General features: G+C 37.0%; 1 long non-coding RNA gene across 1 annotated transcript; it reads left to right on the forward strand.

The window, feature by feature from the left end:
- Positions 1-3,249: 3,249 nt before the first annotated feature.
- On the forward strand, positions 3,250-9,463 carry LOC131701923 (uncharacterized). Its single transcript, XR_009309158.1, has 2 exons — positions 3,250-3,914; positions 3,952-9,463. It is a non-coding gene; the product is annotated as an uncharacterized LOC131701923 (long non-coding RNA).
- Positions 9,464-20,533: the final 11,070 nt, after the last annotated feature.

Here is a 20,533-nt window from a genome sequence, read left to right on the forward strand (position 1 = left end):
AGGTCCATCAAATGGCTTTGGCTTTGGAATTGAGTGTCACAGATCAGTGTTATAATAATCAATGTATGCTGCCCTTAAAACCTTGTAAGTGTAACATAATCCGTAACACAAAGCTAGTACCCTTTAACATATACTGGCTATTATGTATTAGACCCCTCTGAAGTTCAGTTTTCAACTGATGTTAAAGGTCATTCACCATTCACTGTGCTTCTAAAGTTTTGGAGTTTTGAAATGATTGTGGTGATCCCAGCTGAAGAAAAGGCTTATTTACTTTAAAAGCGGGGATTCCATAAAAAAAAAAAAATAATACTATTTATACCCACATTTTATTCCTGATCCATGTTCGCATTCAAATTAAACTTTCCAGAGGTGCGGTATATGTTGTAAATTAGTATTTGACAGTTTTGCTAATAGAGAGTTGGTGTTTGTGAGATGACACATTATGGTTGGAAGACTGAATAGCGCTAAAGAACAGCGAAAAAATCAGGCTTAGTTCATATGAAATTACATTGGAATTATTTTGTTGTAAAGTGTTGCTGAGCTTACCAGAGCATGGGCATCTTCCCTATAAGATAACACACAAGTCAGATATTGTTCTAATATAAAAACGGGCAGGTTTTGTGGTTAAAAATAAAAAAAAAGAAACTGGTCACACATGTGGGTTGGTGGATACTTTTTTTTATTTATTGGAAATATCACTACTGGCTATTTTCAAATCTAAAAGTCAGTAATTTGACATTGGGTAGGCAGGTTAACCTATTAAACTGTTTATATCTGGCACTACATTAAACTGCCGGTTATTCAAAAAATAGTTGTCAGCATGAGAAGGTCACATGCTGCACTTTGCGCATTCTGTGGCGGGAACGTGTCGACAAGCTCTTGCACAGCTCTCTTAAAGGCAAACACACACCTTTGCTCAAGTTGGCAGAATGATATGGTACATTGCATCTGCATGATTGCAGCCATGCAATAGAACACACAAAAGCCCAAGTTTAAAGAGTAAGTGGTTTCAAAATGTCTTTCCTTATTTTTACTGTCCACTTACCATTTTACGATGTTTGCAATCATTCTGATTGCTTCCTATTGAAATTACTCAAATGTTGTTTGTTTTGTGGTAAGGTTGTAACAGGGGGTTTGTTGCGTGTGTGGGTCGTCACTGAACAATACTGAGGCAGACACAGAGCATTGGGTGTTGACACGCCGCATAGGCACGCAGTGTCACATGTAATAAAGAAATCAAAGGTTGTCACAAGGTGCTTGATCAGCCAAATTATTTTTATGTTCATTGGTGGTACCACCTTCTAGCAGCTTTTCATTGCTGGCAAAACAAAAAAAGAAACTGATCTCATAGTGAAATCATAATCAAAGCACTTTAACACACTTAACAAAGAAAATTAAATGTGAGTAATTGCAATAAGAACATCTCTGAATGATCGCAAAAAATATTTAAAAAAAGGCAATTTATTTAATAACTTTGATCAGCTTTCCATTCACAATGACAAAGCCAAGTTATTATTAGTAGTAGTAGCGGTAGTAGTAGTAGTAGTCGTGATCGTTTTTCTTTATTGACAGTAGCAGAAAACGTTTTACAGACGACGTCCACCCTTTCTGCGGGTGCTGTCTGATGGGATCGAGGTGACATCCTCAATAAGTCAGATCATACCAGAACGAGCCAGGGCACTGACTGCAGACTGTGCACCAGGTCCAGGGTTCTGTTGCCTCCAGTTCCATGCAGTTTCATGTGCAGGGCATCCGGGGTTCTAAGTTCTGTTGCCTCCAGTTCCGTGTTCCGTGCAGTTTCATGTGCAGGGCAGTGATACCCAGCTCCTTGCACCTCTGACACATCCTGAGCTGCCAACATAGCAGCGTAAGGACAGGACTCATCTCTGTCGGCTTTTACCTTCATACCACCAGTCACACGGCAGATTGTTTCCTTGCCAGACAGGTCAGTGACACGGACGAAGGTATCATTGAACGAAGTGAAGATGTGTCGGGTTCCGAAAACATTCTCGCCCTCAGCAACCTGAGGTCCCAGGCTGATCACCTGTTCTTCCTTCTTTTCCTTACCCTTACGAGGAGCAATTGTTATTTGTGTCTCTATGCAGAGCCCAAACAGGTAGTCATAGTAGTAGTATTACCAGTTACTTTTTTTATTTAAGGAAATATACCTTATAAGTCATTTTTTCAAATATCCACTTCATCTGTGCTTCCTGTAAAATGTTATATAACAGAGCTTGGATATTTAATTGAATATGTCTGTACTGATGCAAGCATTAGAAGGGATGTACTTATTTATCCCACCATGATTACAACAAGGCAGTCAGAGCATAAACTTACCAAAACCACAGTTACTGTATATCCATTAGCCCTCAAACTAGCTGGTGTGGAATTTTATACTACCCCAGCATGCCTGCGTAACACTGCCCAAGAAGGTAATCCAAGCACAAATATCCATTACATACAGTATGCAACCAAAATTCCTATGCATTACCTAAAAAAAACAACATATCTCATTTATCCAAGCATTCTGCCTGCTTAGACCTTCATTTACAAACATAGTCAAATGACAGTTTTGCATATAATGAAATATACATAAACATGGTTATAAGACTTAGATATTTAAAGCAGCAGCATACATAGTGAGCATATAAGGAATACTTTGTGTATATAATGTCTAACATCTGTTCCTCCAGGGCATTCAAAGTCATTCACTTATCCTGCCTAGGAGGATGTTACCACCAGACTACCAGCACAGCACCCCTTGCATTACCCCTGTATTCTTGCCTGCTAACAGACTGGTAGAACGGCAAAGCTCTTTGCTGGATAAAGACTACAAGCCACCAACACCCTGGGAGGCTGCAGCAAGGAATCCTCTGGGTCTTGTAGATGAAGCTTTTACCTTCCAAAACATCCAAGAGTCCATAGCTTCCAATGTTATTTCAGCAGCCCAGAGGAAAACACTACCAGAGCCGCCAGCCGAATGGAAGGAAAGGGTATCTTATGTGCCACCTCCAAAAAGTGGATACAGCTACCTGGGGCAAGGAACTGCCCCTTCCCCATCAAAAAGTGCCTACTCAGCTCCAGCATCCACAGCTCAGTATGGGTCTCCAGTCAAACACTCCTTTAATCCACAACGGTCAATGACTGAATCCGACATCCAGTACAAGGGTTCAGGATCTCACTATGGGATGTATGACAGGTCTGGGAGTGACCCCAATTATAATACATATCCCAGTGCCTGGAGACAGTAAACGTGAGAAAAAGGAAGGTGTTTTATAATAACACTATGAGGAGCTGTTAGGGACATAACTCATTCTTGCTTGTGCACATACAGTACATCATATAATGACTCACTCACTAGTGAAATGAGTCATCAGTCACATGTTTTGGAGAATCCACCTATCTACATAGCTCCCACTATTCATTCTAATTTTAAATGCGAGTGCATGCGTTTCAGTAGTAAGTGCATGCTATTCAATAGATAGTGTATGTGTTTCAATAGCTAGTGTATGTGTTTCAATAGACAGCGTATGTGTTTCAATAGATAGTGTATGCGTTTCAATAGATGGTGTATTTTATTCAATAGTGTATGCTTTTCAATAGTGTATGCTTTTCAGTAGTGTATGTGTTTCAATAGGTAGTGTATGCGTTTCAATAGATAGTGTATTTATTTCAATAGTGTATGCTTTTCAATAGTGTATGCGTTTCAATAGATAGTGTATTTATTTCAATAGTGTATGCTTTTCAATAGATAGTGTATTTATTTCAATAGTATTTGCGTTTCAATAGTGTTTGCGTTTCAATAGATAGTGTTTGCGTTTCAATAGATAGTGTTTGCGTTTCAATAGATAGTGTATGCGTTTCAATAGATAGTGTTTGCGTTTCAATAGATAGGTATGCTTTTCAATAGATAGGTATGCTTTTCAATAGTGTATGTGTTTCAATAGATAGGTATGCTTTTCAATAGTGTATGTGTTTCAATAGATAAGTATGCTTTTCAATAGTTTATGCGTTTCAATAGATAGTGTATGCTTTTCAATAGATAGTGTATTTATTTCAATAGTGTATGCTTTTCAATAGTGTATGCTTTTCAATAGATAGTGTATTTATTTCAATAGTATTTGCGTTTCAATAGTGTTTGCGTTTCAATAGATAGTGTTTGCGTTTCAATAGATAGGTTTGCTTTTCAATAGATATGTATGCTTTTCAATAGTGTATGTGTTTCAATAGATAAGTATGCTTTTCAATAGTTTATGCGTTTCAATAGATAGGTATGCTTTTCAATAGTTTATGCATTTCAATAGTTTATGCATTTCAATAGTTTATGCATTTCAATAGTGTATGCTTTTCAATAGTGTATGCGTGTCAATAGATGGTGTATGCTTTTCAATAGTGTATGCTTTTCAATAGTTTATGCATTTCAATAGATAGTGTATGCTTTTCAATAGCTTATGCGTTTCAGTAGATAGCGTATGTTTTTCAATAGTGTATGCATTTCAATAGATGGTGTATGCTTTTCAATAGTGTATGCGTTTCAATGGATGGTGTATGCTTTTCAATAGTGTATGCGTTTCAATGGATGGTGTATGCTTTTCAATAGTGTATGCGTTTCAATGGATGGTGTATGCTTTTCAATAGTTTATGCATTTCAATGGGCAGCAGTGTGGAGTAGTGGTTAGGGCTCTGGACTCTTGACCGGAGGGTTGTGGGTTCAGTCCCAGGTGGGGGACACTACTGCTGTACCCTTGAGCAATGTACTTTACCTAGATTGCTCCAATAAAACCCCAACTGTATAAATTGGTAATTGTGTGTAAAAAATAATGTAATTGTATGTAAAAATAATGTGATATCTTGTAACAATTGTAAGTCGCCCTGGATAAGGGTGTCTGCTAAGAAATCAATAATATTATTAGTTTATTTAATAGACGCCTTTATCCAAGGCGACTTACAGAGACTAGGGAGTGTGAACTATGCATCAGCTGCGCTGCAGAGTCACTTACAACTACGTCTCAACCGAAAGACGGAGCACAAGGAGGTTAAGTGACATGCTCAGGGTCACACAATGAGTCAGTGGCTGAGGTGGAATTTGAACCGGGGACCTCCTGGTTGCAAGCCTGTGTCTTTAACCACTGGACCACACAGCCTCCTTATGTGTTTTTCAATAGTAAGTGTATGCGTTTCAATAGATAGTGTAAGCGTTTTAATAGATAGTTTATGCTTTTCAGTATTGAATGTATGAGTTTTAACTTAAGTAGTGAGTGTATGTTTCAATAGTGTATACGTTTCAGTATAGAATGTATGCAACATTTCACTAAGGAGCATATGTATTTCACTATACATAAAATAAGAAATCAATAGTCAGTGAGTCCGTTTCAATGTAGAGTGTCTGTTTCAGTATATAATGTATGCCTTTCAGTATATGATCTATGTGCACAAGCAAGGATGAATTATTCCCCTGACGGCGCCTCATATAATACTACACAAAAGCATTTTAGTTTCTTATTGTAAAACAGTTATATTGATTTAGTAATATATATTTCTGCTCTTGACATCAAGAAGTCCCAGCAAGTAAGGTAAATAAGAAGGTAGTATAGCTACTGGTTCCAGCGAAGTCAGAAGGCTCATGCTCAGCCTTGTCTGACCAAGGACATTTTTTTGACCTCAGTGTTCCACCCAATAATTAAGCTTTTCAACCAAGTAAAAGTAGGACCACACAGTTAATGAGATGGTAATGTGAACTTTTAAAATCTGTAATTATACCAGATTTAACCATCTAATATGTGTCAATAGTACAGGACGTTACAGGCAAAAAAGATGTCAAGATATTTGTGTTGGTATCGTTAAGATATGTTGTCAATATTTTTCTAGAATGCATTGTAGTTTTGTATGGAATGGGGAAGTTGCATAGTGATGAGTTCATTTAAAAGTTTATAGATTAAAGAAATATGGGACTAAACCAGAAAGAAGTTGACAAATTTAAGATGATTTGTACAAGACTATGCAATGCACACGCAGTCTTGCACACAACATAGCATGACATGAAATAATAAATGAATAGGGAAGGCATTTGGTGACTCACAATTAACAACAGTGGAATTGCTTTTATTCATTTAGAACTATGAAAAAGGTAGACGGTGTTGTTAAATAAACTCAGTATCACCACAGTTTAACAATAATTAGTGGTGTTTTATTGCTGTCTTTATTGACATCGCTAAATACAATTGCAAAAAATATGATGAAAAGAGGTTTGTTATTGAGGGTAGTTGTATTAAAATGGTGTGCAGTTTGGCAAATTAAAATTGGACTCATGGTCTGAATGCTGTGGTAAAGGAATTATATTGCACCTTCGTGAACAAAGGTCTGTAAAGTATTCTTAGAACAAAGCTTTCAATGCGCCTTTTTAGTACCTGCCTTGTGTGGGAAAGATATATGTTTAGTAAAATATTTAAAAAAAAAACCAAAAAAAAAACATAATTCGTTTTATACAGAGCGTAACAGGATGGTAAAGGGTTAGACAGACAGTAGCTGTGGGTTTAAGTGCCGGGGTGCACATTTATTAATCAAAATAAAATCAAAAACACTGCGCACGGAGCAAAATAAAAAGGTTAAACAAAAACAAGTCTTTTGTTCGGCTGGGCATTTGCCTTCACAGACCAACATCACATAACACCCAGCAAAACTCACCTCACTCCTTTCCCAACACACTCTCTCAAACAAAGGATTTTCTCCCCTTGTATCCCATGTGGCTGGAGCCTAATTAATCATCAATTATTCAATTAAGGCTCCAACCACACATATATTTGGCAGGGATAGGAATTAACCCCATCCCTGCCAGCCACCACAACTAACACACAAACAAACACTATTTACAAGTAGGGCTGTGCCCTGCCACACATAGTAAAAATGTTCATCCTGTGAAATGTGTTTGAAGGCTGTTGTACCTGTATGCAATATTAAGCATCAAAAGTGTGATTTCAGTCATCACGATAACCATTTAACACCCCATGGTAAAATAGAAGAACACCAACGTAATACTACATAGAAGTTTTGGACCACAGCATATTTCATATAAAATATTTACATTATATAGTAATGTTTCAGGTTTCTCTCTAAACTCCATGTGAAGAAAAGCTGTATACTCCATTCCACAGGCCCTAACCAGGTGTGGATAATAAGCTCATCCCACTGCTGAGAATAAACACATCTTCAATTAATACCATGAGCCACACCAGATATGTGGCTGTTAGAAAACCTCAAATGGATCTGCTGCCCTCACATGGAGTCTAGGGAGTTTTCAGTTTATTATTACATTTCTTAGCAGACGCCCTTACCCAGGGCGTGACTTACAATTGTTACAAGATATCACGTTATTTTTTACATACAATTACCCATTTATACAGTTGGGTTTTTTTTACTGGAGCAATCTAGGTAAAGTACCTTGCTCAAGGGTACAGCAGCAGTGTTCCCCCACCTGGGATTGAACCCACGACACTCCGGTCAAGAGTCCAGAGCCCTAACCACTACTCCACATTGCTAAATGGCAGGTTTCTTAGACTTAAATGATGTTAGTTTTTTAGAGTGTATTTCTGTATCATTAGTAACCCTGTGACCAACGAAATGTTAGAATACCATACACTGGTTAAATGTGTATTGCATAAAATAATAATTTTAGTCAAAAACTGTTTTATATCTGTGTGTTTCTGTAAATAACAGGCCATACTATATGTGGATGAGGGATTTAAAGCAATGGTCTGCCTGGGTGACACTCAGTATTTTCCTCAGTGAGCTCAGAACCTTGCACTCTCCATTGAATTGGAATACTAAGGCATGGATCTAATCAAACAACATTTTAGCTATTGTGGCAGCATTTATGAAAATACTGCAAAACATGTGTTCAAAGGAATTAATGTCAAACAATTTAGAGAATAATACAACCCATAGAGAAATCACTGTGTTAATAGGAAACACTGTGGTAATCAATCAAAAGATAAACTTAATCTTGATATTCAGATATTCTAACTGAAACACGTACAGTATATACTAGTTGTCCCAAGCCATTCGACGTATCTGTGGGTGGATAAATATATACTGTACCTGATATATTCTTGTTTAGAGCAAAAAACTGTCTTTGTATCTTGAATACATTATCACAAAAGCTGCCTGTCTAGACTGATTTTTATTAATCATATGTTCCAGCCTCTGGTGGAAGTCCATCTGTGAAATCCTGGGCAGATCACTGTATAAGTGTTGTGTAAACTACGGTCATAAGTTGGTCATTGTAAAGTGATATGGTATGAGTTAAGGTCGAGGAATTGTTTGAAGTTTTAAATAGATACGGTACTGGTTTGTTTGGTTTTCCCAAACTAAAGTACCCTTTAAGGCAAGTCATGAAACAGGTTGTATGTTAGACATTCCCTGGAAAGCTGTGTATCTTAGTTTGTTTACTTGATTATTTATATGTATTAGAGTTTGTATCATCAATGCATTGTGGTCACAACCTGTTTAACATCTTGTTTTGATTTTCAAGGCAATTAATCTTGCAGTTTTTAAAACACCTGTTTGTTTTATCACTAATAATTTCATACAATACCAGGAATAAACATTTAAAATAGTTTGTTGAGTGAAATACAACATAAGTGGTTTAATACACTCCAAATATTAAAAATAATAATTTAAGTACCAGCCATCTATTAAAATCCATATTTGGTCCTAAAATGAATGTTTCTAGACACATTTAATTGTGTATATGTATAGTTTTAATATGATAAAAATTCACCTTCAGAGCCTATCATGATAAAATATGTTTGAATTTGAAATAATTGTCGAATGTGTACAGTGTGACAATCTATAAAACAACTTATTGAGGTGAAAAGGGGTGGTCGACATTTGAAGTAGAAAACCGAAAAAAAGATGATAAAGAATGATTGATTTACTTTATGTATCACTTACATGGCTATTAAGCCCAAATCATAATTGATGTGTCATGTTTTATTATGTTGAACCTTTTGTTGTTTAAAAAAAGCTTAATTGTAGAATGTTTCTTTTTGTATTAGTACTTACATTATGTACGGACTTACTGCTGTTCAAATAATTCCACAGAAGTCCTGCACTACTGCATAGGATCTCAGCACTGCCTGTAATCTCAGCACTGCCCTCATTAAGAGGCTTAACATTTCTAACACAAATTGAAGAATTTGATGAGAAACCTCTTTTTTTTTTTTAAATCTTGCCCTAAAAGCATCCCCAATGTGCTCTTATGTACAATCCTGACCATAGCTTTGGAGTGTTAAGTGTATATGAGCAGATGACAAGGGCTATGGAACTCATAAACAGCTATGAATGATAAATCAATTTAACATACAATATCTGAATAACCATTGACAGCTGTTAAGAGGAATGTCATATGAAAATGATTGTTCACTGCATGAGATTGTTACATTAAACACTTCCATAAAGCTTAAAATGTGTTTTTCTTTGTATGGTTGCTATATCTAATTGACTAATAAAGAACATTTAAAAAATAAATTTAATCACATACATGCAGGATTACATAACTACAGAATTAGGCTCACATTAGGGTGTCAAATAATCCACATTCTGTTGCTGACTGAAATAAAATTAACTGCATCTTCTTCATAATGATATGTGAAATAAGGACACATGGGCTGATTTCATATATTGAAAACACTGTTATCACTGGACCATATTAATTAAACCCTGTCATACCACATGTTCTTTGAGCCTCTAGTGCAAAGATGAGCATTAATACAACTTTCTTTGCACTCAATCTCTAAAGCCTCAGTGTATTAATAGGACCAGTACCATACCTGATAAGATAATGTACTGTAATCATCTGAACAGTTCAAAATTTGACCTTGATTGAAATTGTTTCTAATTACTCAAAAAGGAGTAGTCAAAGGAAAAAAATACATGGCCATACTTTTCTGAAAAACACTGACATCAAAAACAGGATTTAACACCTGAATCCCTACTTACTATATGTAAGTCTCATCTGAAATTCATCCTGGTAGCCTTCCATTTTGTCTGCCATTATTATTATTATTATTATTATTATTATTATTATTATTATTATTATTCATAATAATGTATTTATTTATGTATTTGTGTGTTTGTTTGTTTGTTTGTTTGCTTGTTTATTTATTTATTTATTTATTTGGCAGACACCTTTATCCAAGGCGACTTGTTACAGGGCAGTACAGAATTACAATGCAAAGTCAATATTTAAATACAGTATAGTTTACAGTACATGCAAATTATACTACAATATTAAATAAGATGCAACAAGTTAGGATTACAACAATGTATATCTACAATGACATAGTAGTAGTGGAATAGTGCATTAGCTGAGGATCCAGTAATTTGGTGCTTAGGTCATGCGAATACAGTACATAGTAGGAGGTGTAGATCAAGAGGTATACAAGTGCAGTTTAAACAGGTGAGTCTTGAGGAAGCAGTGAGAGACAGAGCAGTCCTGAGGTTCTCCAGTAGCTGGTTCCACCACAGAGGGGCTAGAGAAGAGAAGGAGCGGGCACGGGTAGATGGAGAGTGCAGGGAAGGCATGACCAGTCGACCTGTAGAGGAGGAGTGGAGAGGGCGAGAGGGAGTGTAGGGAGCCACAAGGGAGTAGAGGTAGGAGGGGTGTTGTGGTGAAGAGAGCAGTAGGCAAGAACAAGGGTCTTGAATTGATTGTGGGCAGAGATAGGTAGCCAATGGAGGGTGTGAAGCAGAGGGTTAACATGAGAGTAGCGAGGTTGGGAGAAAACAAGATGAATTGTGAAAGACAGCTGAACTACATAGTTAATGCAGGTCAACAACAGCACTTGATGTCCCTGCAACTGTGCAATTAGGTAATTTTAACCAAAGTCTTACTATGTTGGAAGGGCACACCACTGAATACAATGGCTCTCTAAGCTGCCTCTCTGTCTAGGGTTACATCCCACGTACAGCAATATCATATTTTGTCTGCTGAGGTCATCTCTGTAGCTCCTTGGCCTGCTTAAGGATAGGTCCTCCTTAGTGTCATTGACTGGTATTGGTCCCATGGTAGGCTGTTTCTGGAGCTCCTACTCCTCTTTACACTGGCATTCATTCCACTGTTACTTCCATTGCATCTGGTTTTACAAAATTGCACAAATTATTTTCATTCATTGCTGAATTCTCTGGCCAGTTGGTACTTTAGCTGTTTCTTGCCAGTTTTGTAACATTAACATTCCCTTCACCTTGCTAATGTAAAGTGGCATTGTAGCCTGTTGCTAAGATGCAGGCTAAAAGTAAACAAAGAATGTCATTCTAATTGAAATTAAGAAAGACCTTTCTCCCCTGAAACACTACAGGCTGTCATCCGTTTCTACTTGAAAACCTAAATTCAATTTGGAGCTAACTAAATACAAATTAAAAAACACTGACACCAAATATATAAAAGCAAATACAAAATGTAAAATGTATACTACTGTCACGGTGTCAAAACTTGAATGACAGTGGGAGGTTTCATTATCAATACACAATAAGTGGGTTCAAAAGGCTTGACTGGAAGAGCACACGGCATTAGGAGGTGTACAGAGTTTTGGGATAGTGCAGCTGTTTACATGCTTACAAGTCTCAATCATGTCTGTCGCATTCATTAAAACCTGTAATTCAAAGGTGTAGACATCACATTTCAAACAGAATTTAACAAATGCAGATTGCCTATTTTCTGTCCTGCAACAGCAAAAAAATGTAATGATGTGCACGATAACTGAAGCTTATCTAAACAAAAGGCACACAGATCATAGCTGCTGATGATATATACATTACGACAAGAGCTATTGGTCAATAAACCTACAACAGTAATTAAATGAAGCATGGGTAAAACAAAATATTAGTTAGTGAAGCACGGGTAAAGCAAAATAAAAAAGCATGTATTGTAAGGTAAATACTGTAATATGGTAAACTACATAAGTACTGTGGCACACTTTTTGATAAGAATATAAGAAAGTTTACAAACGAGAGGAGGCCATTCGGCCCATCTTGCTCGTTTGGTTGTTAGTAGCTTATTGATCCCAGAATCTCATCAAGCAGCTTCTTGAAGGATCCCAGGGTATCAGCTTCAACAACATTACTGGGGAGTTGGTTCCAGACCCTCACAATTCTCTGTGTAAAAAAGTGCCTCCTATTTTCTGTTCTGAATGCCCCTTTATCTAATCTCCATTTGTGACCCCTGGTCCTTATTTCTTTTTTCAGGTCGAAAAAGTTCCCTGGGTCGACATTGTCAAAACATTTTAGAATTTTGAATGCTTGAATCAGATCACCGCGTAGTCTTCTTTGTTCAAGACTGAACAGATTCAATTCTTTGAGCCTGTCTGCATACAACATGCCTTTTAAACCCGGGATAATTCTGGTCGCTCTTCTTTGCACTCTTTCTAGAGCAGCAATATCCTTTTTGTAACAAGGTGACCAGAACTGAACACAATATTCTAGGTGAGGTCTTACTAATGCATTGTAAAGTTTTAACATTATTCCCTTGATTTAAATTCAACACTTTTCACAATATATCCGAGCATCTTGTTGGCCTTTTTTATAGCTTCCCCACATTGTCTAGATGAAGACATTTCTGAGTCAACATAAACTCCTAGGTCTTTTTCATAGATTCCTTCTTCAATTTCAGTATCTCCCATATGATATGTATAATGCACATTTTTATTGCCTGTGTGTAGTACCTTACACTTTTCTCCATTAAATGTGATTTGTGTCTGCCCAGTTCTGGATGCTGTCTAGATCATTTTGAATGACCTTTGCTGCTGCATCAGTGTTTGCCACTCCTCCTATTTTTGTGTCGTCTGCAAATTTAACAAGTTTGCTTACTATACCAGAATCTAAATCATTAATGTAGATTAGGAATAGCACAGGACCTAATACTGATCACTGTGGTACACCACTGGTTACCTCGCTCCATTTTGAGGTTTCTCCTCTAATCAGTACTTTCTGTTTTCTACATGTTAACCACTCCCTAATCCATGTGCTTGCTTTTCCTTCAATCCCTACTGCGTTCAGTTTGAGGCAAGGATGACAGTCGGGAGGCAAGAAAACAGAGGCTGGAGGAACAGATAAGGCTGGTGGAACGCGGGGCAGTTTTTAGTCTCGCCTGAGGAAGATACGTGGAGGACGAGACCCCGAGACCCAGTGTCACTGCTGAAGTCCACCACCTACCCCAGAACCAGTGATAATGGTACCCAGTGTAGTTAATCTCGGTTTTAATCGCATATTAAATTGTTACAATTACTACATCCATTGAATTTAAATTTGTTTTATTACGGATGCTATTGTTTTTATTATCCTTAACTGTAAACAAAATTGTTTAAAATGTATTTATTTATGTATTTATTTAACCAGGAAATTTACCCATTGAGACCACCACCAAAATGTACAAGGAGCAATAATTTAGAAATTACAAATACAACCAACACAATAAAATGTGCGGTTCAAGCTTGAGCAGCAGCACACAGAAATCAGAAAACATAATACATAGGATATATATTTTTTAATGTGATTGTGAACTGAAATAAATTAGTTTTTTAAAAATAAAATTATAAATACATAGCTATAGTAAGCACTTCTAGGAAATGAATTGCTAATTGTGAAGAGAACATACAAAAAAAAACCTGTCATCATATCCAAAAACTGCAAACTAACAATTATTAGGCTTTACATACTACACGCAATTATTAGGCTTTACATACTACACGCAATTATTAGACTTTACATACTACACGCAATTGTTAGGCTTTACATAGCCTACTACGCACAAAAAAAAAAATGTTAATCGCAGAAGTTAACTGCGATTGACAGCCATAATATATATATTAGAAAAAAAAATTACAGATGACGAAATTCTCACGTTAATTAGCATGTAGCAACAAAATAAAGAAGTCCTGGAAAGTACATTCAATAATACACTGACAAATAAAAATGGCAAGAAATAACAAATGCCATCAAAGCCAGAGGTGTGGACCACAGAGAAGTTAAAGAAATAAAGAAAAAGGTGGTCAGATTTAAAAATGCAAGCAACAGAAGACTTTCCCAAGAAACTCAACTTTCCAACAGACGGTGGTCCAAAACCAGACATTGGTCCATACTCACAAATAGTGATAGAAGTACTTGAAGAAGATTCACCGGCAGTGATAGGCATCACAGGAGAGGGATTGGAGAGTGGAAGGGAGGGCCAGTCAGTGCCACTGAAAAAAAGCCCCTTTACAGAGTATTTACTATACTCTACAGAGCACTTTACAGAGTGTTTGAGGATGCAACATCGACCATGGATAATTGCAAATCACATGACATGCTTTATTTAGATTTCCAGAAAGTCCAGCATAAAAGATTAATTCTCAACCTGAACACAGTAGGGATTCAAGGAAATGCATGCACATGGATTATATGCAGTGGTTAACATGCAGAAAACAGAAAGTACTGATTAGATGAGAAACCTCAAAATGGAGCGAGGTAACCAGTGGAGTACAACACTGATCAGTATTAGGTCCTCTGCTCTTCCTAATCTACATTAATGATTTAGATTCTGGTATAGCAAGCAAACTTATTAAATTTGCAGACGACAAAAAAATAGGGAGTGGCAAACAGCGTTACGCAGCAATAAGCAGACTGTTGATTTATGCACACTATTTCTTAAAGCTGTGGCCGTTGCTAAGAGTGTGCAGGGCTTAGCTGCCTAGGAACCTGGTAAACACACCATTGAAGAAAGACGGATGTTCAGCAAGGAAGTAGAGAGGGTGAACCACTTAATGGAATTATTTTCTTGTACTTTGCTTTTGCCATATAAATAGAAAATGTACTGGCCATACAACCCATACAGAAAAATAATATATTGCAGTATATGTCAAAGCAAAAAAATATAGATTTAAAATACATGGTACTATATTGTCATCTCTTTCCTAAATATATGGTGTATAGAGCAATATATATTTTTAAATATATTCTCATACATTTCAGAAAAAAATTAAATTATATTGCAGAACATTTCTGCAAAAATACAAGGTATATTTTATAGATGGCAGAATTCTAAAATATATTTTGGATTTCATTAAAGTATATAAGGCTACTTTGCATGCTGTGGTCTACCCACACTGTTTTTGTAATATACACATTTTCTATAGTGCATTTTAACAATTCTTAAAATGTTATCCAGGGTCTAAATTTAATTCCTTACCATACACTATATTTTACTAATATAGGAAAGCAGAAGAACACTTGTGTATTGCAGTTTGGATTTATTATTAATTTATATTTATCCTTTCCTGAAGAAGTTTAACACTTTATATTAACACACACAAGCCATTACTGTCTTGACACAAAACAACTTTATAAATTACATTACCTCACAATACAACGAATCAGAGACCTAATTAGCATATGGCCAGAGTGGTTCATGCTGGGACCAAGCGACTGGACTTTCTATCAGTATCTGTAAGAGGACTGTTCTGTTCCCCTTTCCGGACTTTAATCCTTGTGTTATTGTTTCCTGTTGTGTGTACCACCATCCTGTCCTGTCTGGGGTAAGTGTGATGTGTTACTGTATAGTGTGTGTGAGTCGTTTGGTGTGACTCCCCTGTAATATTGTTGAATTCCCCTGTAATGTTGCTGAAGCTGACACCCTGGGTTCCTTCAAGAAACTGCTTGATGAGATTCTGGGATCAATAAGCTATTAACAACCTCCTCTTGTTTGTAAATGTTCTGATGTTCTTATGTCTCTCACCACTGTGTGTGAAATGCCTTGACCTGTTATGCTCTGCAGCTGTATGGGTTGGATAAATAAAACCTGGCTGTCATCACTTCTGGGTAGAGCACATGTGTAGCAGTAATATTACAATAAGTTAGAAAATATTACAATATAAATCAAAATATTGTAAAAAGTATATAATTATGTATATTTCAAAGTATATGAATGCATACTTTGAAATACGGTCCCTTATATTTCATACCATATGTTGGGATGTATTTTTTATTTATTTTTTTCCTCCCCCAATTTTGTATGCCCAATTATTATCTGTATCCTCAGCTCACCGCTCGCCTGGATTTCAACCTGCGATCTCTATGCTATGGGGTGCATCCTGCACTCCACGCGGAGCGCTTTGACTGGATGTGCCACTCGGGAGACCCCCTTTGGAATGTATTTTAAAATATATGTCAGTGTATGTCTAAAATATATTTACATACAAATATCTTTTTACAATGTATTTCAATATATTTTTGTGGTCATTTTTTAATATTTCAATATATTTATTGTATTTTTTTCTGTATGGGATTTCCAGTCACTGTATGTAAATAGCCATGATTTCAAGGGGAGTGGGGGTTATTTTTACTGCAGTAGTTTATGAAAATGTAAAAGGTTAATGGCTAAAACATCCTCATTCTAGTAGTTGTTATCAGTTCTGGCAAATGGAAATCTACAAAAAATATGCAAAGTAATAAATAAATGTATAGGATTTTACACATTGAATTCAAGGAACAGGGTTGTTATGGAGATGAAACTAGAAGCTCAGTTATGACACTGATACAAAAGGAGCAAGAAACAGTGTTCTGCTTTAAACATGAATCAAAGTACTGTACTGTCATAGGCCTCCACACCATGTTGATTTAACATCATACAATACACTATCTGAACAGGTATTTGCCTATAAATGCGTCCATGTTTTTAACTTTCTTTAAATAGATCAAAGTTTTTTTTTTTAATTTTATTTTAGGAAAATACAGTATGCATAAATACAAACAGTATTGTTATTTGTGATGGTTAATTTAATTATTGAGGATTTTCTGTAGTCCACAAACCTTGTTGAACCACATGCATTATTATTATTATTATTATTATTATTATTATTATTATTACACCGTGTTTTTTTTTTTGGTTCCTGGGTAGTAAGTGTTATTTCCTAATTGCTTATGCCTCAAAAGTATAGAAAATGGCTATTATTCCCCACAAACTTTGCTTTTGTGACCAGGACAGTGATATTTTGAAATGTACCTATTTCCAATGAGAAAACGGGTGAATTTGTGTCTTTTCGTTCACATAAAGTCAGAAAAAAACAACATATGAATCCAAATTAACATGTATTTATACTAAAGTAATACAAAAATGACTACAAAAGATTTAGAAGTGAGTAGTTTTTCGAGATTTACGATTATACTGTAAATCACTTTCACGAATCAGCCCCCAAATGTAGTCTCCCATCATGTTCTCGTTATACTGTCCTTGGTAGCGGCGTTCAAAGTCCAGTATATCCTGGTGGAAGCGCTCGCCTTGCTCCTCCGAGTACACTCCCATGTTCTCCTTGAATTTATCAAGATGAGCATCAAGGATATGGACTTTGAGGGACATCCTACAGCCCATTGTGCCGTAGTTCTTCACCTGTCTCAACCAGCTCCACATAGTTTTCGGCCTTGTGATTGCCCAGGAAGCCCCGAACCACTGCGACAAAGCTGTTCCAAGCCACTTTCTCCTTACTAGTGAGCTTCTTGGGGAATTCATTGCACTCCAGGATCTTCTTTATCTGTGGTCCGACGAAGACACCGGCTTTGACCTTTGCCTCAGACAGCTTAGGGAAGAAGTCTTGAAGGAACTTGAAGGCTGCCGACTCCTTATCTAGAGCTCTGACAAATTGTTTCATAAGGCCCAATTTGATGTGCAGTGGTGGCATCAGCACCTTCCGGGGGTCCCAGCCGTACTCATCATACTTCAAGGCGTCCAGCAAGGTCTTGATGCTGTTGTAATCCTCTTTGAGGTGCACCGAGTGAGCCAGGGGAAGAGACGGGTACTTGTTACCATTATGGAGCAGCACGGCTTTGAGGCTCCTGGATGAGCTGTCAATGAAGGACAGTATAATGAGAACATGATGGGAGACTACATTTGGGGGCTGATTCGTGAAAGTGATTTACAGTATAATCGTAAATCTCGAAAAACTACTCACTTCTAAATCTTTTCTAGTCATTTTTGTATTACTTTAGTATAAATACATGTTAATTTGGATTCATATGTTGTTTTTTTCTGACTTTATGTGAACGAAAAGACACAAATTCACCCGTTTTCTCATTGGAAATAGGTAAATTTCAAAATATCACTGTCCTGGTCACAAAAGCAAAGTTTGTGGGGAATAATAGCCATTTTCTATACTTTTGAGGCATAAGCAATTAGGAAATAACACTTACTACCCAGGAACAAAAATTGTGTTACATAGTGTTATTATTATTATTATTATTTATTTCTTAGCAGTCGTAAACAAAAAATACATTTCAAGAATCACAGTACAAGTATTAATACAATTAAGAGCAAGATAAAATACATGCTGTAGACCTGAAAGGCTTAGCCAACTGTTTTGGAACTAACTGGAGGACCTAGTGGATACAGTGGCTCTCAAAAGTATTCACCCCCCTTGGACTTTTCCACATTTTATTGTGTTACAACATGGAATCAAAATGGATTTAATTAGGAGTTTTTGCCACTGATCAACACAAAAAAGTCCATAATGTCAAAGTGTAAAATAAAATCTACAAATTGTTCTAAAGTAATTACAAATACAAAACAGAAAATAATTGATTGCATAAGTATTCACCCCCTTGAGTCAATATTTGGTAGAGGCAACTTTGGCAGCAATTACAGCCATGAGTCTATTTGGATAAGTCTCTACCAGCTTTGCACATCTGGACACTGCAATTTTTGCCCATTCTTCTTTGCAAAATTGCTCAAGATCCATGAACTTGGATGGGGACCTTTGGTGAACAGCAATTTTCAACTCTTTCCACATATTCTCAAATGGATAGAGGTCCAGGCTTTGACTGGGCCACTCCAGGACATTGACCTTTTTGTTTTTAAGCCACTCCAGTGTGGCTTTGGCTGTATGTTTGGGGTCATTGTCCTGCTGGAAGATGAATCTTCTCCCAAGTTCCAGGTCACTCTTGGAGACTTCAGCAGATTGTCCTACAGGATATCTCTGTACTTTGCTGCATCCATTTTGCCCTCTATCTTCACGAGCTTTCCAGGCCCTGATGCAGAGAAGCATCATCCTAGCATGATGTTGCCACCACCATGTTTCACGGTAGGGATGGTGTTCTCAGGATGATGTGCGGTGTTAGGCTTGCGCCAAGCACAGCGCTTAGCATTGAGGCCAAAAAGCTCTATTTTGATCTCATCAGACCATAGAATCTTCTTCCACTTGGTCTCAGAGTCTCCCACATGCCTTCTGGCAAACTATAGCCGAGATCTGATGTGAGTTTTTTTCAACAATGGCTTTCTTTTTGCCACTCTCCCATAAAGACCAGTTTTGTGAAGCACCCGGGCTATTGTTGCCGTATGCACAGTGTCTCCCAGCTCAGCCGTGGAAGACTGTAACTCCTTTAGAGTTGCCATAGGGCTCTTGGTGGCCTTCCTGACTACTGCCCTTCTCGCACGGATACTCAGTTTTTGAGGACGGCCTGTTCTAGACAGATTCACAGTTGTGCCATATTCTCTTCATTTCTTAATAATATACTTTACTGTCCCCCGGGGGGATATTCAATGCCTTGGAAATGTTCTTATATCCTACCCCTGATTGGTGCTTTTGAAGAACCTCATTCCAGATTTTGCTTTGAATGTTCCTTCGTCTTCATGATGTAGTTTTTGTTAGGAAATGTACTAACCAACTGTGGGACCTCCCAGAGACAGGTGTATTTAACCTGAAATCATGTGAAACACCTTAATTGCACACAGGTGGACTCCATTCAACTAATTATGTGACTTCTAAAGACAATTGGTTGCACCAGAGCTTATTTAGGTGTGTCATAGCAAAGGGGGTGAATACTTATGCAATCAATTATTTTCTGTTTTATATTTGTAATTAATTTAGAACAATTTGTAGATTTTATTTTTCACTTTGACATTATGGACTTTTTTGTGTTGATCAGTGGCAAAAACTCCTAATTAAATCAATTTTGATTCCATGTTGTAACACAATAAAATGTGGAAAAGTCCAAGGGGGTGAATTATTCTATTTCTTAGCAGACACCCTTATCCAGGGCGACTTACAATTGTTACAAGATATCACATTATTTTTACATATAATTACATTATTTTTTACATACAATTACATTATTTATACATTTGGTTTTTACAGGAGCAATCTAGGTAAAGTACCTTGCTCAAGGGTACAGCAGCAGTGTCCCCCAACCTGGGACTGAACCCACAACTCTCTGGTCAAGAGTCCAGAGCCCTAACCACTACTCCACACTGCTGCCTATGAATACTTTTGAGAGTCACTGTATGTGTTGGCATCAGAATGGACTTTAGTGGGCACCTTTACAGACACAAGTAGAGGAAAACCCTCAGGAATTGAAAATGGGAGAGAATGGGTTTGTGACTTAGGAAAGAGTACAGCGTTTCCTCTTCCCCTTCCCCTTGGCTGGTAAATAAGCATTAATTCCCCCAAAGGGAACCTAGAGTGGGAGATAACAGGAAAACGAAAGAGAGTTAGGATAGATTTGGCCAGGGGCTCCTCTG

The sequence above is a fragment of the Acipenser ruthenus genome, chromosome 2 (genome assembly GCF_902713425.1).
Source record: "Acipenser ruthenus chromosome 2, fAciRut3.2 maternal haplotype, whole genome shotgun sequence".
Classification (NCBI taxonomy): Eukaryota; Metazoa; Chordata; class Actinopteri; order Acipenseriformes; family Acipenseridae; genus Acipenser; species Acipenser ruthenus.